The sequence below is a fragment of the Cricetulus griseus genome, chromosome 3 (genome assembly GCF_003668045.3).
Source record: "Cricetulus griseus strain 17A/GY chromosome 3, alternate assembly CriGri-PICRH-1.0, whole genome shotgun sequence".
NCBI classification, from domain to species: domain Eukaryota; kingdom Metazoa; phylum Chordata; class Mammalia; order Rodentia; family Cricetidae; genus Cricetulus; species Cricetulus griseus.
The window spans coordinates 83938243-83956796 of record NC_048596.1 but is presented as its reverse complement, the minus strand read 5'-3'; the positions used below and the strand labels follow the sequence as shown (position 1 = coordinate 83956796).

Here is an 18554-nt window from a genome sequence, read left to right as displayed (position 1 = left end):
GAGAGCAGAGAGAGAGAGAGAGAGAGAGAAGAAGAGAGATTGAGAGGATCAAGGAGAGGAGGAAGGATAATACACCCAAGAACATCCCCCAGAGACCTATTTCCTTGTTCTAGGCTCCACCTCCTAAAGTTTCCAGAACTCCCTCAAATAGTGCTTCTGTCTGGGGAATCTAAGCTAATAGATAACAAACATGTAACATAACAGGGGCATGTTACAGCCCCTGTTTCTCATAACTGAAACTACAGGCAAGTATCAGCTTAGTGGCTCCATGCAGCACTTTGCTTCTCAGCCTCCCCACACTGTGTTGTCCTTGTGTGTTTGTGACCCATGGTGGTGTGTGCAGTTAACAGTGATGTAGCTTTGTGGTTAATAAGGAAACTTACAACTTGTCAAAGTGCAGAAGAATGACTGTGAAATGTTCTACCCTAAATGGACCTCTCCAGTCACACCTACCTCTCACCCAAGGCTCAGGGAATGTGGAAGAGGGGATGGAAAGAGTGCAAGAGCTGGAGCATGGCAGGGGGCCGTAGATCTTCTATGAAACTGTGTCTTCTGGACTCCTAGGATCCATGCACATATGAACTCACAGCCTCTCGGCACCTACACAAGAACCGGCAAGTCAATATCCCGGCACGGATGGAGGAGGGATTCAGGATGATGGCTAGCAGGGGACGATAATCAGTTTTCTCTAGGGATATGGCCCCTAGAAGATTGACCAGGCTCCAGGGGATGGCCCTATGCCCATGTTTGTCTCACAGCAGCCAGGAAACAGAGACAGAGGAGAAAGGCAGAGTGTGGCCTTCAAGGGCTCACTCCCACTGACTTATTTCCCACAGCAGGATTCCATGCCCTACAACTCCTACTTCCTCCTGTTAGACATCAGTGGAAACAGCCCACTCCCGAGGTGAGGTCAGAGCCTGCCTTCTCCAGTCATCTCTGAACATAGTTCCATTGGGGACAAAATCTTCCATAGACATCTGAGCTTTTGTAGGACATTTCATATCCAAACCATGACATGTGATTGTGTGTCCCTACAGGTTCACATTAGGAACTTACCTTATAAGTTGGAGGAGGTCATTAGGGTCACAATGGCATAAGGGGCTTTATAGGAGGACAAAGAGAAATCTGAGCTAGACACTTATCTCACTCTGTGACACCTTTGTCTGCTGTGAGCAGCAGCAGTTGCTAAGTGTGTTCTGGTACCATGCTCTTGGACCTCTGAGCCTCAGAGTTGTGAGCCAAATGACCTACAATCTTTATAAATTACCCAGTCACAGGTATTTTGTTACAGCAATGGAAAATGAATGAAGACACCTAGCATATAGCTACAAACTGCACAGATGACATTGCAGTTTTTGGTAACATTGTCTAACACCTCAAAATCTTCAGAACACCAAAGGTAAGTGGTTTTGTAGGGAACACTGTTCACTGTACCTGGATTCTGTTATTCCTTTTGTTTTTTGTAAGAGAAAGCAAACGATAGACCCAAAACATTGGTTACATCTCATTGTAGAAGGTGGTGATTGCTATAGCTTGGGGCATGCTGTTGGGGTGACAGTGACAAGGCTTGGTTTCATCAAGATGGTGGCATTTATGCAAAGACTTGAAGGAGGAGGGAGAAATGAACCTCATGCGTAGCTGAGGGAATGCATTTCCAGGCAGATCTAATGGTCTGTACAAAGGTCCTGAGGACAAATGATGGCGGAAAGGAAAGCAGGTTGTAGGATGGTGGGAGACAGGCATCTACCCTAGCACAGTCAGCACAGGGCACAGATTTGGGGAAAAGACTGAGAAATCTATTTTGCATATATGAATAGCTCAGTGCCAGAGCTAGGGTCTGGACTCTAGGCTTTCCAAACCTATTTCAGGTCTTCAGAGATACAGAAAAAAGTTGCATGTGTATATGCATATGGAAATATGTATACATGTATGTGTATGCATGTACACACAACTGAGTATATGTATATGTGTGTTTCAATGAATAGACATGTGTGTATGTGTGCATATGTGTGGGTGTATGTAGGTGTTTATATATAATACATGTATTTGCATGTGAATGTACATGCATATGTGTATGCATGTATATACAAATGTGTTTTCATATGTTTATGTATAAATACATACATGTACTTATGAGAATACATGTGTGTGTATTCTTCATTAAATGTAGAGACTGAGAAATTTTGAAATCTGCCACCTAAAGGCTAGAGATCTGGGAAATCTGAGGTTCTAAGTCTCTTCTCCCTTCAAGATCTGGGAGCATTGGCATCTAAGGGCTAGAGAAGGGATTGTCCCAGTTCAGACAGCAAATTCACCCCACCCTGATTTGACTCTCCTTCAGCAGTTGCTAGAGGAAAGCCTCCTACCCACACTGGGAGATTGTGCTTCTTGGCTCTGTCCACTGATTGAAAGGCTAATGTCATCCAGAAATAGTAGGAAGCAGTGTTTTTTTTTTAAACCAGTTAACTATGTGTACCTCTGCTCAGTCAAGTTAACATGTAAAAATAACCATCACTGTGGGGAGATGGCTCATTTGGTAAAGTATTTGCCATGGAAACAGGAGGACCTGACTTTGATCTCCAGAATCCATGTGGAAAGTCAGGTATGGTGGTGCACACTTGCAGTCCCAGCACTGGGGATGCGGAGACAGGCAGATCCCTGGGGCTCACCAGTCAGCCTGACTAGCCTACTAAATGAGCTCCTATCCAAAAAATAGGAGCTCCAAAATATTCCAAAAATTCCAACTTCTGGAAACAAATTGGACTGGGTCCTGAGGAGCAACACCGAGGCTGACCTCTGACTTCCACATGCACACAAAACTGCACACACACATATATGAACACACATGCAAAGGGGAAGAATATTCAAAGATGTGACAGTCAGCTGGCTGGCGACAACAGGGTCTGGATGGACCTGGTTATAGTTTTTTTTTTTTTTTTTTGTCAATTTGGCATAAGTTAGAGTCATCTGGGAAGATGGAAGGAATCTCAACTGAGAAAATGCCTCTATCAGACTGACCATTAGGCAAGACTGTGGAGCAGTTTTGATTAATGATTGATGTGGGAAGGCTCAGCCCACTGGAGGCAGTGCCACTCTTGGGCAGGTGGTCCTGGATTCTATAAGAAAGCAGGCTAACTAGATACAAGGGGGTGGGCCTAGGCCCTATCCCAAAGACCATGACAGACTTTGAAGACCCCCTATGGAAGGCCTCACCCTCCCTGGGGAGCAGAAAGGGTATGGGATGGGTAGGGCGTTAGTTTGGGGGGGGCAGGGGAGGAGGGGAGGGAGAGGGACCTGGGATTGAAAAATAAAATAATTTTCTTTCTAATAAAAAAGTGAAAAAAATAAAATAAAAAAGAATGACCGAGGAAAAAAAAGAAAGAAAAGAAAGCAGGCTAAGCAAGCCATGGGGAACAAGGCAGTAAGCAGCCCTCTTCCGTGACTTCTGCATCACCTCCGCCTCCAAGGTCCAGCATGAGTGCCTTTGGAGACTTGTCCTCATGGTGACCTAGATGTGGACCACAAGCCAAGCAAGTCCTTTCCCCAAGTTGTTTTGGTCATGGTCTTCTATCACCGCAGTAGAATACAGACTAGGATGGGAGTACGCACCTGAAGGGCCTTAGGGTAGATCTCTGCTTTACATGAACAGATGGTTTGCTGGTAACCTAGGCATCTCAGTTTCACATGTGACTGTTGCTTTGTCTCAAACAGAAGCTGATTCTTTTTGGATCTGACATCGTTGTGGAGAGCCAGAGCATGTTATAGAGTCTGAGGCCTCAGTTCAAATCCTGCCTTTACCAAGTCTTGGTCACTTCAGTAAAGCAGTGTAACCTCTTTGAACATCACTGCTTTGACCTGTGAAATGGAGGTAGTTGTGGTGACTCTCTCAGGAGGGATGAACTGGCAGGTCTGCCTGTGGTGGTTGAGGAGAGTGCTTTACCAGCTGAGACCGATTTTCCAGCCTCATGTTCTGATAGGACCATGACACACTTGCCATTGCTCATGCTCCGTGGTGCTCCAGTATTAGGGACATCTCAATTTCCCCTTGCTTACAGACGTCTTCTATTACCGTTCCAGCTTATAGGATGCTCTGACTAATTCAGAGCCTGTCTGCACTCAGATAAACAAGAGTCTAAGGGTGGGGCCCATGAACGCTTGTGGGACGGGACAGAACTCATCAGAAGGTGGCGCTATTGAGCCACCTCTGTCAAATCACTTCTGTTTTCTTGTTTGATGAGACATGTGCAATTTGCAAACAGTACCCGAAGGAATAGAAATATGACTCGTGCCTCACAGCAGAGAGAGAGAGAGAGAGAGAGAGAGAGAGAGAGAGAGAGAGAGAGAGAGAGAGAGAGAGAGAGAGAGAGAGAGAGAGAGAGAGAGGGAGGGAGGGGGAGGGAGAGGGAGAGAGAGAGAAGGAGGAGGAGGAGGAGGAGGAGGAGGAGGAGGAGGAGGAGGAAGAGGGAGGAAGGGAGGGAAGATTTCTCATGTCTAGGATAGCCCTGCTCTCATGCCTGGGGGAAGAGACAAGAGCAGAGGAAGGTTCTCCTGGAGCTAGCACCCAACCCACGCAGACAGCCTGGCTCTTTCTGTAGATGTTGGGTATTCACATACGGCCTCTGTCTTTATGTATTGGATTAGAATAGACAACACTTAGAGCAACTCTCACTGGGAAACTTTACACTCTCCTGTGAGTGGAGTCCTCTCAGGATATGGAATCCAGACAACTCCTTAGACGTTGAAAATCCAAGCTTTGGAACATCCCCTTCCTTTCTATATGCACACAAGGAAAACAATATACATCCTTTATGGACCAGAGTTCATTTTCTTCACTTCTTTCTGTGTCCTGTTAGCTTTGTCAACTTGATAGAACATAGTTCCCCTAGTGGAAAGCCTCTACTGAGGAATTGCCTAGATCAGACTGGCCTGTGGCCATGTCTATGAGAGATCGTCTTAATTATTAATTAATTTATGAGGGTCCAGTACACTGTGGGCGCCACCATCCCTAGGCAGGCAGTCAGTCCTGGATTGTGTAAGGAAGCAAGCTTAGTATGAGCCTGAGTGAGCCAGACAGTCAAGCTCCTGCTTGACTTCCTGCCCTGATTTCTCTTAATAATGGATTGTGATGTGGAACTGTAAGCTAAATAAACACTTTCTTTCCCTAAATTGCTTTTGGTCAGAGTGTTTCGTCTCAGTAATAGAAAGGAAACTAGAACAAAACGCTTTAAAAGAAATTATTTAAATTTGCTCCTTGACAATTTCATATATGTGCATAGTGCATTCTGAGTACTCTCACCACCCTTTCTTATCTCCCCTATCTCTGTCAATTACCGAGACACCCCCCCCACCCCCGCGCCTTCTACAGCTCCCTTTCCTGTGTTCCTGTTCTCCTTACTCCCATTGTGAAAGCTAGCTTGAACTGTCAACTTGACATAACCTACATTCCTGGGAATAGAGGCCCAGTGAGGGATTGCATTGGTCTTTGGGCATGTCTTTATGGGGTTGTCTCAATTAAGTTAACTGATGTGGGAGGACTCATCAAAGTGTGGTCCTTTTCTCTCTCCCTCCCTCCCTCCCTCCCTCCCTCCTCCCTCCCTCCCTCCCTCCCTCCCTCCCTCCCTCCCTCTCTTCACTAGGTAGAAAACCCTGAACTGTGTAAGAGTGAGAAATGGAACTGAGAACAAGTGAGCATGCATGCATTTGTTTCTCTCTGCTCTTGACTGGATGTCATGTGACCTGTTTCAAGCTCCTGAAGAGGTCCTTGAGAAGACTGTTGGGAGCCAACCTTGACGTCAAGTTGATTTTGAAAAACAACATTATTGACATGGTTGACTTGAAAGAACCAAATTTTATAATTGATTATGTACTAAGTTGGTTGCCCATCCCATTAGTTGCCCAGGCAGACAAATAGATGTTGCTTCCAGGATTGAAGGATGATCAATGATAACCATGAATTTTTTAACACTTAAAACTTACTTACTTATTTAAAAATTGACTAGTTTTAGGATTTAATTATTCTTTCCTTCACTCATCCATCATCCATTTATATTTATAACAAAGGCATTTATTTAAGCATCAGTTTTGTGTCACTATTTGTTTTTAAAGTAGATATTTGCATATGTTTTAAGATTTAAAAGATTTAAAGTTTTGTGTAGTAATGGGTACTTTTCACTTCTACTTTTGTTCCAGGCACTCTGTTTTCTCCCAAGAATAGCAACCACTGATCATGGCTTTCATTTGATCGATGATATCCTTTAGAAATGCTTTATGCTTTTTATCATTTCTCTGCCCTTTGCCTAAGGTCAAGTATAGAAATATTACACACTTCTAAATATGTCATCCATCTATTCATCTAGTTATCCATAAATGCATCCACTGATAGGCACATCAACACACAAATCCTTCTACCCACCTAACCATTCACCCATCCACTCACCCACTCATCTGTCCATCCATCCACCTACCCACCCACTTACCAATTCACCCACTCATCCTCCATTCATTCATCTATCCATTCATGTACTCCGACAATCCATTTATCTACTCACCCATCCATCCACCCATTCACCCATGTTCCCACATCCATCCATCCACCCATCCATTTATTCTCCCTTCCCACATCCATTCATTCTCTACAAATGTCCATTTACCCATTCATACTTTCTTATACCTATCTCTGTTTTTCTCCCCCACCCCCTAGGAATCTCTAATTTGGTTTTAGACAGTAAAATAACTTTGTTTCACTGGATTCCTTGGGAAAGAAACCATGTTCTTGCAGGTTGAGACAGGTATAGCTGTTCATATTTCATTCTGATCCAGATATATAGGCTCACGTTGGATTCCAAGGAAAAGGAAGCTGTGTAAAATGAGCAAAGAGAGATTGAAAGTGAGAGTGGCCATGAGGTACCAAAAGAAGGGAGGGTAGATTTGAGCACCCTTGGATCCATATCCTTCGTTTCTCCCATTAAAAGCTGTATATTGAGGCTCTTTAAATACTTGGAGTCTCAGCTTCCTATGTATGAAATGGAGGCAACCATATTTTCCCTTGAAGGTTAAAGGCTAGTATGATGAATGAAGAAAGTGCTCCTATTATAATGACTACTGTTTGATATGTTTTCTGCTGATGCAAAAGGTCAGATCAGACCAGATTAGAATACATAAACACAGGTTTATTTGTTGTTGCTCCTGGGAAGGTTCACCAGTCTCAAAGCATGGGGCCAGGGAAATTGCATACCAGGGATAAGGCAGGGAGTTTTTATAGATCTTAGGTGAGGGGTAATGATGTGCCAGCCAGGACCTGGAACTGTACCCAAGTATGGTCAAAAGCTAAGGCCCCGAGTGGGTCTTTGGGTGGGCTGGTCATGTCAGAAAGGTGGGTTGCAATGACTGCCAGAAATGTGGAACTAGGCTTTTGTCTCCATCCATTTAGTCAGAGTTTTTTTCAGTGAGGGCAGGGTTGGGGAAAGTAGGGTAAATAGGGTTTCCCAGTTTGTGCAGGGGTGAGCAGGGGTTCCAAACAAACACTATTAACCTTATTAAGTATGCACAATTCTCTTTTGTGTTTGCAAGTAACAGAGATCCTTAGGTTACTGTCAAGACACAGTGTACAGTACAGAGCGGGGGTGGGGGGTGGGGGGGTTGCAGGCAAAGATATGTAAGGCTTGGCAGGGATTTGGAGGATGGAGTATAAGGATGTCAGGGGATATCTTCCAACTGGAAAGTAGAAGTTTAAAACTAAGGGACCAGCAGCATATTAGGCTCTTGACTCTGATGGCATCCCCACAGCATCCTGAAAGAAATCATCCATCCTGCTGCCTCTTGGCATTTCTGGCCCGGAGTATGGTCTCCATGTTTGTGGATTTGCACTCAACTTACTGCCTTCTGTTGAATCTTTCTAAAATGCTTGCTTAAAGCCCCCATTGCACCACACATTGTACTTGATGGTGTTTTAAAAAAGGAGGATACTAAGTTGCTTGGGTATGGTAGGGGGCACGCATCGGGAAGAGCTGAGGGGAAGAGGTGAACATGATTAAAAATACAATGTATGAATTCCTCAAGTAATTAATAAAAGAATTTTCTTTTCAAAAAAGTTCCTACTGCCTTTGGCTAAAGTTAAATTCCTTGGCACACAAGCGTTTCATTCTGTAGCTCTTCCTATTGCCTCCATCCCAATTTTGCTCACTTTTCTGCAGGTCTCTAACTCTATGATTTGGATTTTTTGGTAAGCATACCCTACTCCTTGAAGTCCCTCCCTTTCTTTGTCCAACCACCACCACCACTAATTCCCCTTTCCATATGCAGCTTGAATCCTTATCTGCAAGTTTTCCAAGACACCCCTCCCCCCAGGAAAGAGGTGACATAGAGTCTCTACTGTCCAGGCTGATGCCTGGCTCCCAGTGGACAATTCTGCAAATCTCTCTCTAGAAGTGGCTCATTGTGGACATGAAGGGTCAGAGAGAGAGGACCACAAATCTCACAGACCTTTGAGATCAACTGGTGACATTTTCTTTGTGGCTGTCATTATTACATTATGAACTCAGGGTGAGAGGTTGGCAGGAGTCATCAGCAAACAGAGACACTCACTTTGTTGGTCATGGTTTTCCTGTCTCCAGTTATATAGAAGATCCAGCATGTCTTGCCCAGAGAAAATCTATGCTAGCTGTACATCTGACTGGTTATTAAGTCTAGAATATATAAAGAGATAAAAAATTAAACCCCAAAGAACAAACAAACAAATCAAACCAAACCAAAAACACTAAAATAGAAAATAAGCCAATCAGGAAATGGGCAAATGAAACAAGCAGATAGCTCTCAAGAGATGAAATACAAAAATAGTAAATAAATGAAAGATATAAGATGTCCAACAACCTTAGCCACCAGGGAAATCCATATAAAAAACCCACATTGAAATTCCATCACCCCAGTCAGAGTGGCTGTCATGGAGAATGCAGACAACAAAGACAAATGCGATATATGAGCAGCCGGCTTGTTCACTGGCAGAGCCATCTCCCCAGCTCCCAAATAGTTTGTTTTTTTAATAAAATCATGCATGGCTTTGCCCTCTTTTCTGAACCTCGTGTTTTGGTTTTGGATTACTAAAAAAAGCTTATTAGAGAGTAAACTTACTTTTGCTGAACTGTAAGCAATATAGAGTTTATTGTTGTTTGTTTGCTTTTTAGTAGGAGAAAAATTTATTTTGCTCGAAATAACAAAGGATTCAGCCCATGGTCACTTGGCTCCAAGCTTGGGTGGAGCATCATGACTGTAGGAGCCTGTGGGGTGGGAGTTTCCTCATTTCCTACAAACCGTGGAGAGAGAGAGAGAGAGAGAGAGAGAGAGAGAGAGAGAGAGAGAGAGAGAGAGTGTGTGTGTGTGTGTGTGTGTGTGTGTGTGTGTGTTCAGAGGCCCACCTGGATGGATGCCTTTCCTCAGGTGCCACAACGCCAGGAGTCTGTCACTGGCCTACCTGTTACAACAAGCTGGCTGACCAGATGCCTCCAGGAACTATCCTGTTTCTGTCTCGATGTGATTCTAGATTCTCATTTCTGGGCTTGGCTATTGATAAGTTTAAAAAATCTTTGGTTACTGGAAACCTGTTGCAGCTGATACAAGAAGCCAATCAGTCTGAATCAATAAATCCAGGTTTAATCTGAACAATGTAGTCCTGGGTGGCTCCAGGGGAGCAGGAAACCAGAAACCATGAGGTGAATCCAGAGGTGGGGACTTTTAATGTTCTGGGGGGTGGAGCCGCCAATGGCAGGCTTTTTAGGGGCAGAGTCTGGAGTGAGGCAACTCCAGGGGAGGGGTCCACCACTTGACACCCTGAGGGTGGGGTTTGGAAATGGGCTCCCAAACATTTGTATAGATATAGACGCCAGAGCAGCTTCCTCCTAAACAGCTATGTTTTTCCCGTGGGTGCTCGGGATTGAACTCTGGTCCTCATACTTGTGCAGCAATAGCTTTATGGACTGAGACATTGCTCTAGTCCAAGATTATGGTAGTTTTTCTACAAATGCCATAATTTTAAAGTCCAGGCTCCAACATAGGGCCCCACATTCCATTGATTCTCACTCTATCTCACCTCTAGTTTGTGGCAGTCCCTCGCTGTGTTCCTCACCTTAGTGGCTGGTAAATATGGTTCCGAGGTTTGGTAGGGCTGGACTTAGGCATTATTATGTAGGTCTGGTTGCTCTTCCCATTAGCATCAAGATCGTTTCTTGAAGTTCAGAAGCAGCATTCACATTTCAGATGAGTTACCATCTCCTGTGCTCCTGGGACAAGGGAAAGCCCCACCCAGAAACTCAGGAATCCAGGTGCTTTCTCAGAAGGTGATTCTGTCTGGAGGCTGGACAAAGATGAGCCCTAGACCCAGACAGCTGAATGTGGGCTAATGAATTCCAGATTCACTCCTTTGCCACGGGAGGCTGAGCTCCAAGTCTCAACCCTGTGTGCAGCCAGTTTCACCCGGTAATGAGGCTCTGGTGCTTTTGAAGGCGGCTGACCTTTGGAGCAAATTATCCAAGGAAATCTGATTAGCTAGTTCACTGGGTTCCTACAAAATGGATCTTGGTTATATTCCCTCTCAGAAATGTCAGCATAATTGGACCTCCTGGAGCTCAAAGATCTTTCTCTTGTTTTCATCCTTTGGAAAAAAGAAATAAAATACCCCATCCAAACAAACAAAACCCAAACCTCTGAAGAACTGCCTTTTGACTTACAGCCTTTGCTTTTGCACATGGTTCTGAGGCTGTTTCTGTCTGTGTTTACAACTTTATTAATCAAGGAAACAGCCCAATCATCATTTAAACAAACAAGCCGAAAGAAAAAAAATCCATCCCCAAACAGATGATACAGAGCTTAATAGAGATGGCCCAGCCAAAGACCTTAAATAAATAAACCGACTTTAATTCAAGGGAAAGAGAGAAAGGTGGTAATGACTCGAGGCTGTGTGCCATGCGATGTAACCAAATTCGAAACTCGCTAATTTCATTATTTTAATGGAAGTCTGCATCCCATTCATTAGGCTGACATATGACTGCCCATTAGTAACAGTTCATTTCCAAAGCTATGGTGGATAAAGGGTGATTGGAAATGAGCTAGGGCTAGGTTTGATGGAGGCTCATACTGCTCAGAAGGGAGTTTAAGGATGGAGAACAGGAAAAGGAAACATAAGGAGGAAAACCACAAGTGCTGACAAACCCATCACATCACAATGTAGGCTTTGATCTAGTCACCTCTAGGTTCAGGTTATGGTTTTGCAACATATTAGCTGTGTGGCCCTGGGTAAGTTACATTCCCACTATGAACATCAGCTTGCCTGTCTGTCAAATGAGCTAACAGAAGTGTAACATGAGTTCTAATTGGTTTTAATAATAAAAATCTGCAGTCAGATATGGGGCAAATGCTGAAAGATCAGAGACAGAAAAGAGCAAGCCACAGCCAATTCTTACCTTGTTAACTCCTCAGCCAAAAGAGGCTGAGTTCCTGTCTCCTCCTTCCTTATAGTCCTCTCTCCACCCAGCCATATCACTTCCTGTCTGTCTGTACAGACCTCCAGACCTCTACGGTTAACTAGTGGCTATCTCTGCCCTCTGATCTACAGGCAAGCTTTATTTGTTAGACTATAAATCAGATGTCACCACATTTCCCCCTTTTTTGTCTAAAAATAAAAAAGGTTATAATTAGTATAAGAAAAACTGTATACAATAAATACAATAACTATATACAATGTATACAGGCAATGAATAAATCAACAGTTGTCTAGTCCATTAACAGAAAATATCCCCTATCTATCCTATCTTGGTGAGACCAAAAGGTTGTACCTAATTCACTTTTTATTCTAACTTGCATTTAAAAAAATCTTTGCATGTCTCTCAACCTTATACACTTTACAATTATTTAGTGAATTTCTTTTCTGAATCAGGTAACAAGAAAAACTATAACTATAACTATAAAGTCTTCAAGTCCATCAAAGACCCGAGAAGGAAATACTGTTACCTGAGTAAGCAGGGAGTGTAAGCAGGCAACTTATAAAAAATGACAGAAACAGCTGGCTTCCTGGACAGTCACCCAGGGTTCCTCTGCAGCATTGGGGTATCTGTCTTAGGCCTACAAGCCTAGTATATCTGACAGACTTTTCTGTGAAGCAGGGTATTCTGTAGGGCTGTCCTAGCTTGTCTTGGCAATGTTCAACTATCCTTTCTTTTGTGTCCTGCTTGTCCAATTTGGACAACATACTGTCAGTAGTCAAGGCAAGGATACTTTCTTGCCCAGTAGCTAACTTTTGCCACAAACAAAGTAAACACCACCTGGAATTTCTTTGATGTCCATCTTTCTCTCCTAAGTAGATTGGTGCTGCCAGGAGCAGACAGGTCTCATTGTCATTAAAAAAAAATATGTTATTAAAAATGCCATATTCTGTAGATCTCTGAAGTGTTGAAGACATCCTGTCTATCTAAAAATACATCTGTTTGATGCTAAAAACATACCTAATATGACTACGAGTTTGATTGTAATAGGTGATAATTGCTAACCTGCATTTCCTTGTTATCCTAAATAGTTGGTAATAATAATTTTCAAGGGATAGAAATTTGCATTACATTGTTAAATGAGTTGCATAGGTACCATACCATGAAGGAGATTAGAAATGTATGTACAATATGTTTTAACAAAAATAATCTCAACTTTGTATCAATATACAAAAAAATCCAAGCCAGTGTAAAATATTTAAAACCAGTAGTTGATTTTTTTGGTTTAGAACTAGATTCAATAATCTACATTTTTATCTTATTCCTATGTCCCCCCTTTTTTTTTCAGAGTAGATTCAATAATCTACCCTTATATCCTTTCATATCCTATATCTCCTTTAAAAAAAAAAAACCCAAGAACTCTGAATGTAAACTTTGTTCAACTTTTTTTCTGACCATTGCCTATAACAACTTGTAACCAAGCTCCCTAAACAATGACAAATATCTATACCCCATTGAATGACCAAAAACCACCCACCCCACCTCTTGGGAATGTGGGTGTCAGATTCTTAAATTTACTTCTTGCTGTCTGGGGGTGATGGCATCTTTAGGGGATCCTGAAAAGACAAAAAATTGGGTTAATTGTCAAGTCTTGGGAGAGATAGCTGTATCATTTGTTGCCCAGTCTCTGTATAATGGGAAACTGGAGGGCTTCTCTCAAGTCCTGGTTAGAATAGTCTGTGAGGCTGGATCATCTCAGCTAGACATCTCGAAAATGTCCCGTGCAGTTTGTAGTCCAAAACCTATCTTTAGGTGATGTTTTTCAGGTTAGTGGCATTGTCACAGTCCTGGTGGAATTGTTGGTGTGGGGCCCTATCATCCTTTTGGATACTTCAAAGATCATTATTAGGCATGGTCATCGTTCATTGTAGGAAACTTAAACATTTTAGGTATCAGTATTTGTTATATACATCCAGAGTACAAAAAACTCAATTCCTAGTTATCTGATAGAGGCTCAAATCCAAAATCATGGACAGGAAGCTAGACAAAGTCTTTTTCTAGAATTAGTTAGTACTCTGTATATGTAAGAACAATACACCTGGATGACCCCACCCCCTAACTACAGGCGGGGCACGCACAGGAAAACTTGCTAAGTCATCGCCACCTCACCTGCCATGCATTGCGGCCTGCGTGAGGACTCTGCGCATGTGTGAAACCCCAATGCGCATGTGCAACCTTTCCTTTAAAAGGTCCAATCTTCCATCTTTCTCTCTCTCTCTCTGGCTCCTCTCAGGTTGGCTGACAACCCAGCTCCATCCCCACCCCTCAGGTAAATAAACTCCACGTGGGTTGTTCATCCGTTGTTCCTTTCTTTATATCAGCAGCTGCAGCTTAAACAAAAGAATAACAATATGACCATTAATATCAGGACAAAAAGTTTAATATATATATGCATATATATATAGATAGATAGATAAATCTAATAAATTTTTAGATATTATTTATACCTCAAGAAAAGCTTCAATGAGGCAAAATAAAACCAAAGGATTATGAGATTAGTGGAAATACAATAGTCCATTAATTTTTGTTTTTCTTCTGTCCCATATCAGGTAGTTCTTCTGACATGAGGCAGAGATTTTGGATTTTACTTTAATAAGCTTGTTTGGGTTTAGAGAAGGAGAGAGCCACATTCCAACTCCAAAGCTGTCCAAAGACAGCTTTAAATTTTAATTGGACTGGGACTACAAAAAGGCCATTTGCATTATATGTCTGTAGAGAAAAGAAGAGACAAACATTTGGGAAAATTTATAAAATTTTATCCTGTTGGAGATGTGATATATCAATAGGCCAATTACTCTTTTCTTGGGACATTTTTTTTTTCCCCTGGGTGATTTGTCCTTTTTCTTCAGATGTCTCATTTGTCCAGTGGTCTTCAGATTCCTTAGCTGGATACCTGCATTCTTCTGAAAAGAAGAAAAAAAAAACAAACAAAGCCCTTCCCCAACCCTAATTTTGAGGAGATTCCCTAATGGAAAGTAATATCCAATAAATTGAAAAGCATTTGTTAGTTTTAAAGTTAGTTTAGATTGAATGGCCATGTTGTTGATTAACTATCACCTCTTCTAATAAAGAGGTGTCTCTTGTTTAAACCAAATCTTTATCAATTTTGATGGTATATATAGCTTTTTTTCTCCTATTGAAACAAAAGCAAAACCCATTACCAACATAGCACATATCCTGGTTTCCATCCTGAGGCCAGCATATTTTTAAAGTATACAGGCTGATTTAATGCCATAGTTTTTTCCTGTTATCCAATGTCTCTCCACAGCTGTTGTTTCTTTCTCATCAGTATTCAGAAAATTCGAAGTTAATAAAGCATTATGCATTTTATTTGTGGGAGGTCTTTATTACCCCTTTCTATTTATTTAGCATATCATCTAGAGTTAGATTTGATTTTTCTATAATTGCTTGCCATGTAGGATTGTGTGATATGCCTGTAATATGTTTTATATTATAATAAGCAAAAAACTGTTTAATTTTACTACAGACATATGATGGAGCATTGCCAGTCTTAATTTGTACAGGTATTCCCATGATGGCTATAACTTCTAACAAATGTGTGATTACAGAATCAGCCTTTTTAGAACTCAAACTAGTTGCCCATTGAAATCCTGAATAGGTATCCATGGTGTGGTGTATACATTTTAATTTTCCAAATTCTGCAAAATGGAACATATACACCTGCCAGATTTCATTCCTTTGGGTTACTTCTGGCAGCTAGTGGGGTTTGGTTATATAAAGAACTAGTAGGACATTTCCTTATAATTTGTCAAGTGACAGAAAAAAAAATTCAGAACTTTGCTAGTGACATGATGTTTTTATGAAGTTCTGAGACCTCCAGCACATTTCCTATAAATAGTTAATCAATTTCATCATTACCTTGTGCTAGAGGACTTGGCAGACCCGTATGGGATTGGGTGTGTGTTTTATATATTTAGGACTCTTATTTCCTGATTATTTCTTGTAACTGTATAAATAATAAAGTCAATTCTGTATCATCTGGTATAAATTCAGTCATTTCAATATGCAAAACTACTCTTTCTGCATATTGCAAATCAGTAACTATGTTGAGAAGTTCCGTAAATCCATTAATATCATGAGGATAGCAAATAATTAATTGTGACTTTTGGAAAGAATCATAATGGCTTTGAGCCATTTTATTTAAATTTTCTGATTTGTAACCTGCCTTTCCTGATTTATTTGCGTCAGTATAAAATGTAGGGCTCCAGATACTGGTGTTTGCCATACAATGTGAGGAAGGATCCAGCTAGTTCTCTTTATAAATTAAATTCTCTTGCTTTTGGGATATTTGTTGTTAATCTCACCCAAAAGATTACTGCAAGCTCTTTGCCAAGGTTCAATGTCCACCCATAACGTGTTAATTTCATCATTAGTAAAAGGTACCACAATTTCTCCTGGATCTATTCCTGTTTATTGATGAAGCCTTAATTTCCTTTTAGAATCAACTTACAGATCTTCCTTATAAGGTTTTTTTTTTTTTTTTTTTTTTTTTTTTTTTGGTTTTTCCAGACAGGGTTTCTCTGTGAGCTTTGGAGCCTATCCTGGCACTCGCTTTGGAGACCAGGCTGGCCTCGAACTCACAGAGCAGATCTTTCCACATAAGTTTTTAATTTATACTCTGTTTATGTGGTAAAAAGACACATTCTAGATTTCCAAAATGGCCTCTCCTGCTACGTCAAAGTTCTGAGTGCAAACGTGCGTGTGAAAGTAAGTTCTCTTCCAGGCAAAATGGTGATGAGTTTAGTGTGCAGCTTCTGCGCCTCCTTTGTCCTCAGCCTTCGTTCCTTAGCGTTGCAGGGTCCCTGAAACCACTGGCCACCAGCTCCTCGTCGCAGCCTGCCTGGGTAGTGGGAGGCCACACTACGCTCTTCTTGCTGCCTCAAGCCCTCACTGCATCAGTACTTCTGCCTCCTCCTTTGCAGAAGCCTAGGTCCAGGCACCTCCTGTTGTTCCTGCTACCCTCACCCCTCCTGTGGTAATTGGGGTGGCTTCCAGAGGAACTGAAGATGCAATTCAATGTGCTGCCCAACAGAGCTTCACTGAACTGGTACTTGGGTCTTACACCCCAGTGGGACTCATCCAGAACCTCTTGGAATTTATGCATGTTGACCTGGGCCTGCCTTGGTGGGGACCATTGCCACATGTATGGTCCTTGCCCGCTGCCTCATTTTTCCTCTGATTGTGAAGGGCCAGTGAGAATCAGCCAAGGTCCACAACCATATGCCAGTGATACAGAAGTTTTCCACTCAAATCAGGGAGGCCAAATTGGCAGGGGATTAGGCTGAGTTTTACAAGGCCTCCATAGAGATGACACGCTATCAGAAAAAGCACGGTATCAAACTCTTTCGGCCACTCATTCTACCTCTCACTCAGGTCCCCATCTTCATCTCCTTCTTTATTTCCTTGAGAGAGATGGCCAATCTGCCTGTGCCCAGCCTACAAATAGGTGGGCTCTGGTGGTTTCAAGATCTCATGATATCTGATCCCATCTACGTCTTGCCACTGGTAGTCACTGCCACAATGTGGGGTGTCCTTGAGCTAGGTGCTGAGACAGGCGTGCAGAGAGAGCCCTGACCTCCAGTTCATGAGGAATATCATCAGAGTGATGCCCCTAATGGTCTTGCTGAGACCATCCACTTCCCCTCGGCAGTGTTCATGCACTGGCTCTCCTCCAATTTGTTCTCCCTGTGCCAAGTGGCCTGCCTCCGTATTCCAGCTGTGCGCACAGTGCTTAAAATCCCCTAGCGTATCGTACATGACCCTGACAAATTGCCTCCTCGGGAAGGCTTCTTGAAGAGCTTCAAAACAGGCTGGAAGAAGGCTGAAATTGCACATCAGCTCCGGGAGCATGAACAGCGGATGCAGAAACACTTGGACCTAGCTGCCAGAGGTCTCTTATGACAAACTTTTACCCATAACCCTCTGCTACAGCACAATCCAAGTCATCCTCCCAACAGCAGCAGCACCAGCAGCAAGCCCAAGCCAAAGCCTTGGCACGACACACTTGGCTGATTTCTGTTCTGTGCTCATTCTGACAAGAACTCTGCATCTTCACAGACTCCTCCTCCAAACAGACGATGCTGTGTCCTCCCCCCAGGCCTGGGAACTCCAGGGTTTGGAAGTGTTCCTTTTAAAAATTGTTTCCACTACAGACTCTTACTCATGTGTATAAAAGAGCACTAGAGAGCCAAGCGACCCTGTCATCCACAGAGTTAGTAAACGTCTGTTTTGTCTAGGATAAAAAAAAAAGACACATTCTAAGATAATATCTTCCCTTTGTATTAATATTCCTATAGGATAATGCTTAGAGAGTAAAATAACCAAAATGCAATAAAGCTTTGGATCCAAATGATCCACATATGTATCCTGTAATCTCTTTTCCACCAAGGGCCAATTCTTTCTCAACTCCAGCTGATAATTCTCTTGGACCATTTAAGCCCTTGTCACCATCTAAAGTTTTGAATAAATTACTCATAGATAGGAAATGTCTCCTAGAAATCTATGGAAGTCATTAATAGTCGGCAATCAATCTCTCCTAATTTGCACCTTTTGGGGTCTAATTTTCTATAGACCTATTTTATATCCTAAGTGATTAACAGAATCTCCTCTTTGTATTTTTTTTCAGGAGCAATTTGCAATTCCCAACAAAGCAACATTTTCTTTACTTCTTCAAACATTCTTCCTAAAGTATATACATTTGAATCAGCTAGTAAGATGTCATCCATATAATGGTAAACTAGTAGATTGAGGAAATTGCATATGTTTCATTTCTAACAACTGTCATACAAAATATTGGCACAGGGTGGAGCTATTTAACATTCCCTGTTGGAGAACCTTCCATTGATATCTCTTAACAGGCTGAGAATTATTGTAAGTAGACAATGTGAAGGCAATTTTTTCTGTCTTTTTCTTTTAAAGGTATATTGAAAAAACAATCTTTTAAAACAATAACTATAAGAGGCCATCACCAGGTGGTGTCATACACCTTTAATCCCAGCATTTGGG

At 42.1% G+C, this 18554-nt stretch overlaps 1 pseudogene; it reads left to right on the top strand.

Annotated features, from left to right (window-relative positions):
* Positions 1 to 737: 737 nt before the first annotated feature.
* LOC100772618 lies at positions 738 to 17561 on the top strand (annotated as a pseudogene).
* Positions 17562 to 18554: the final 993 nt, after the last annotated feature.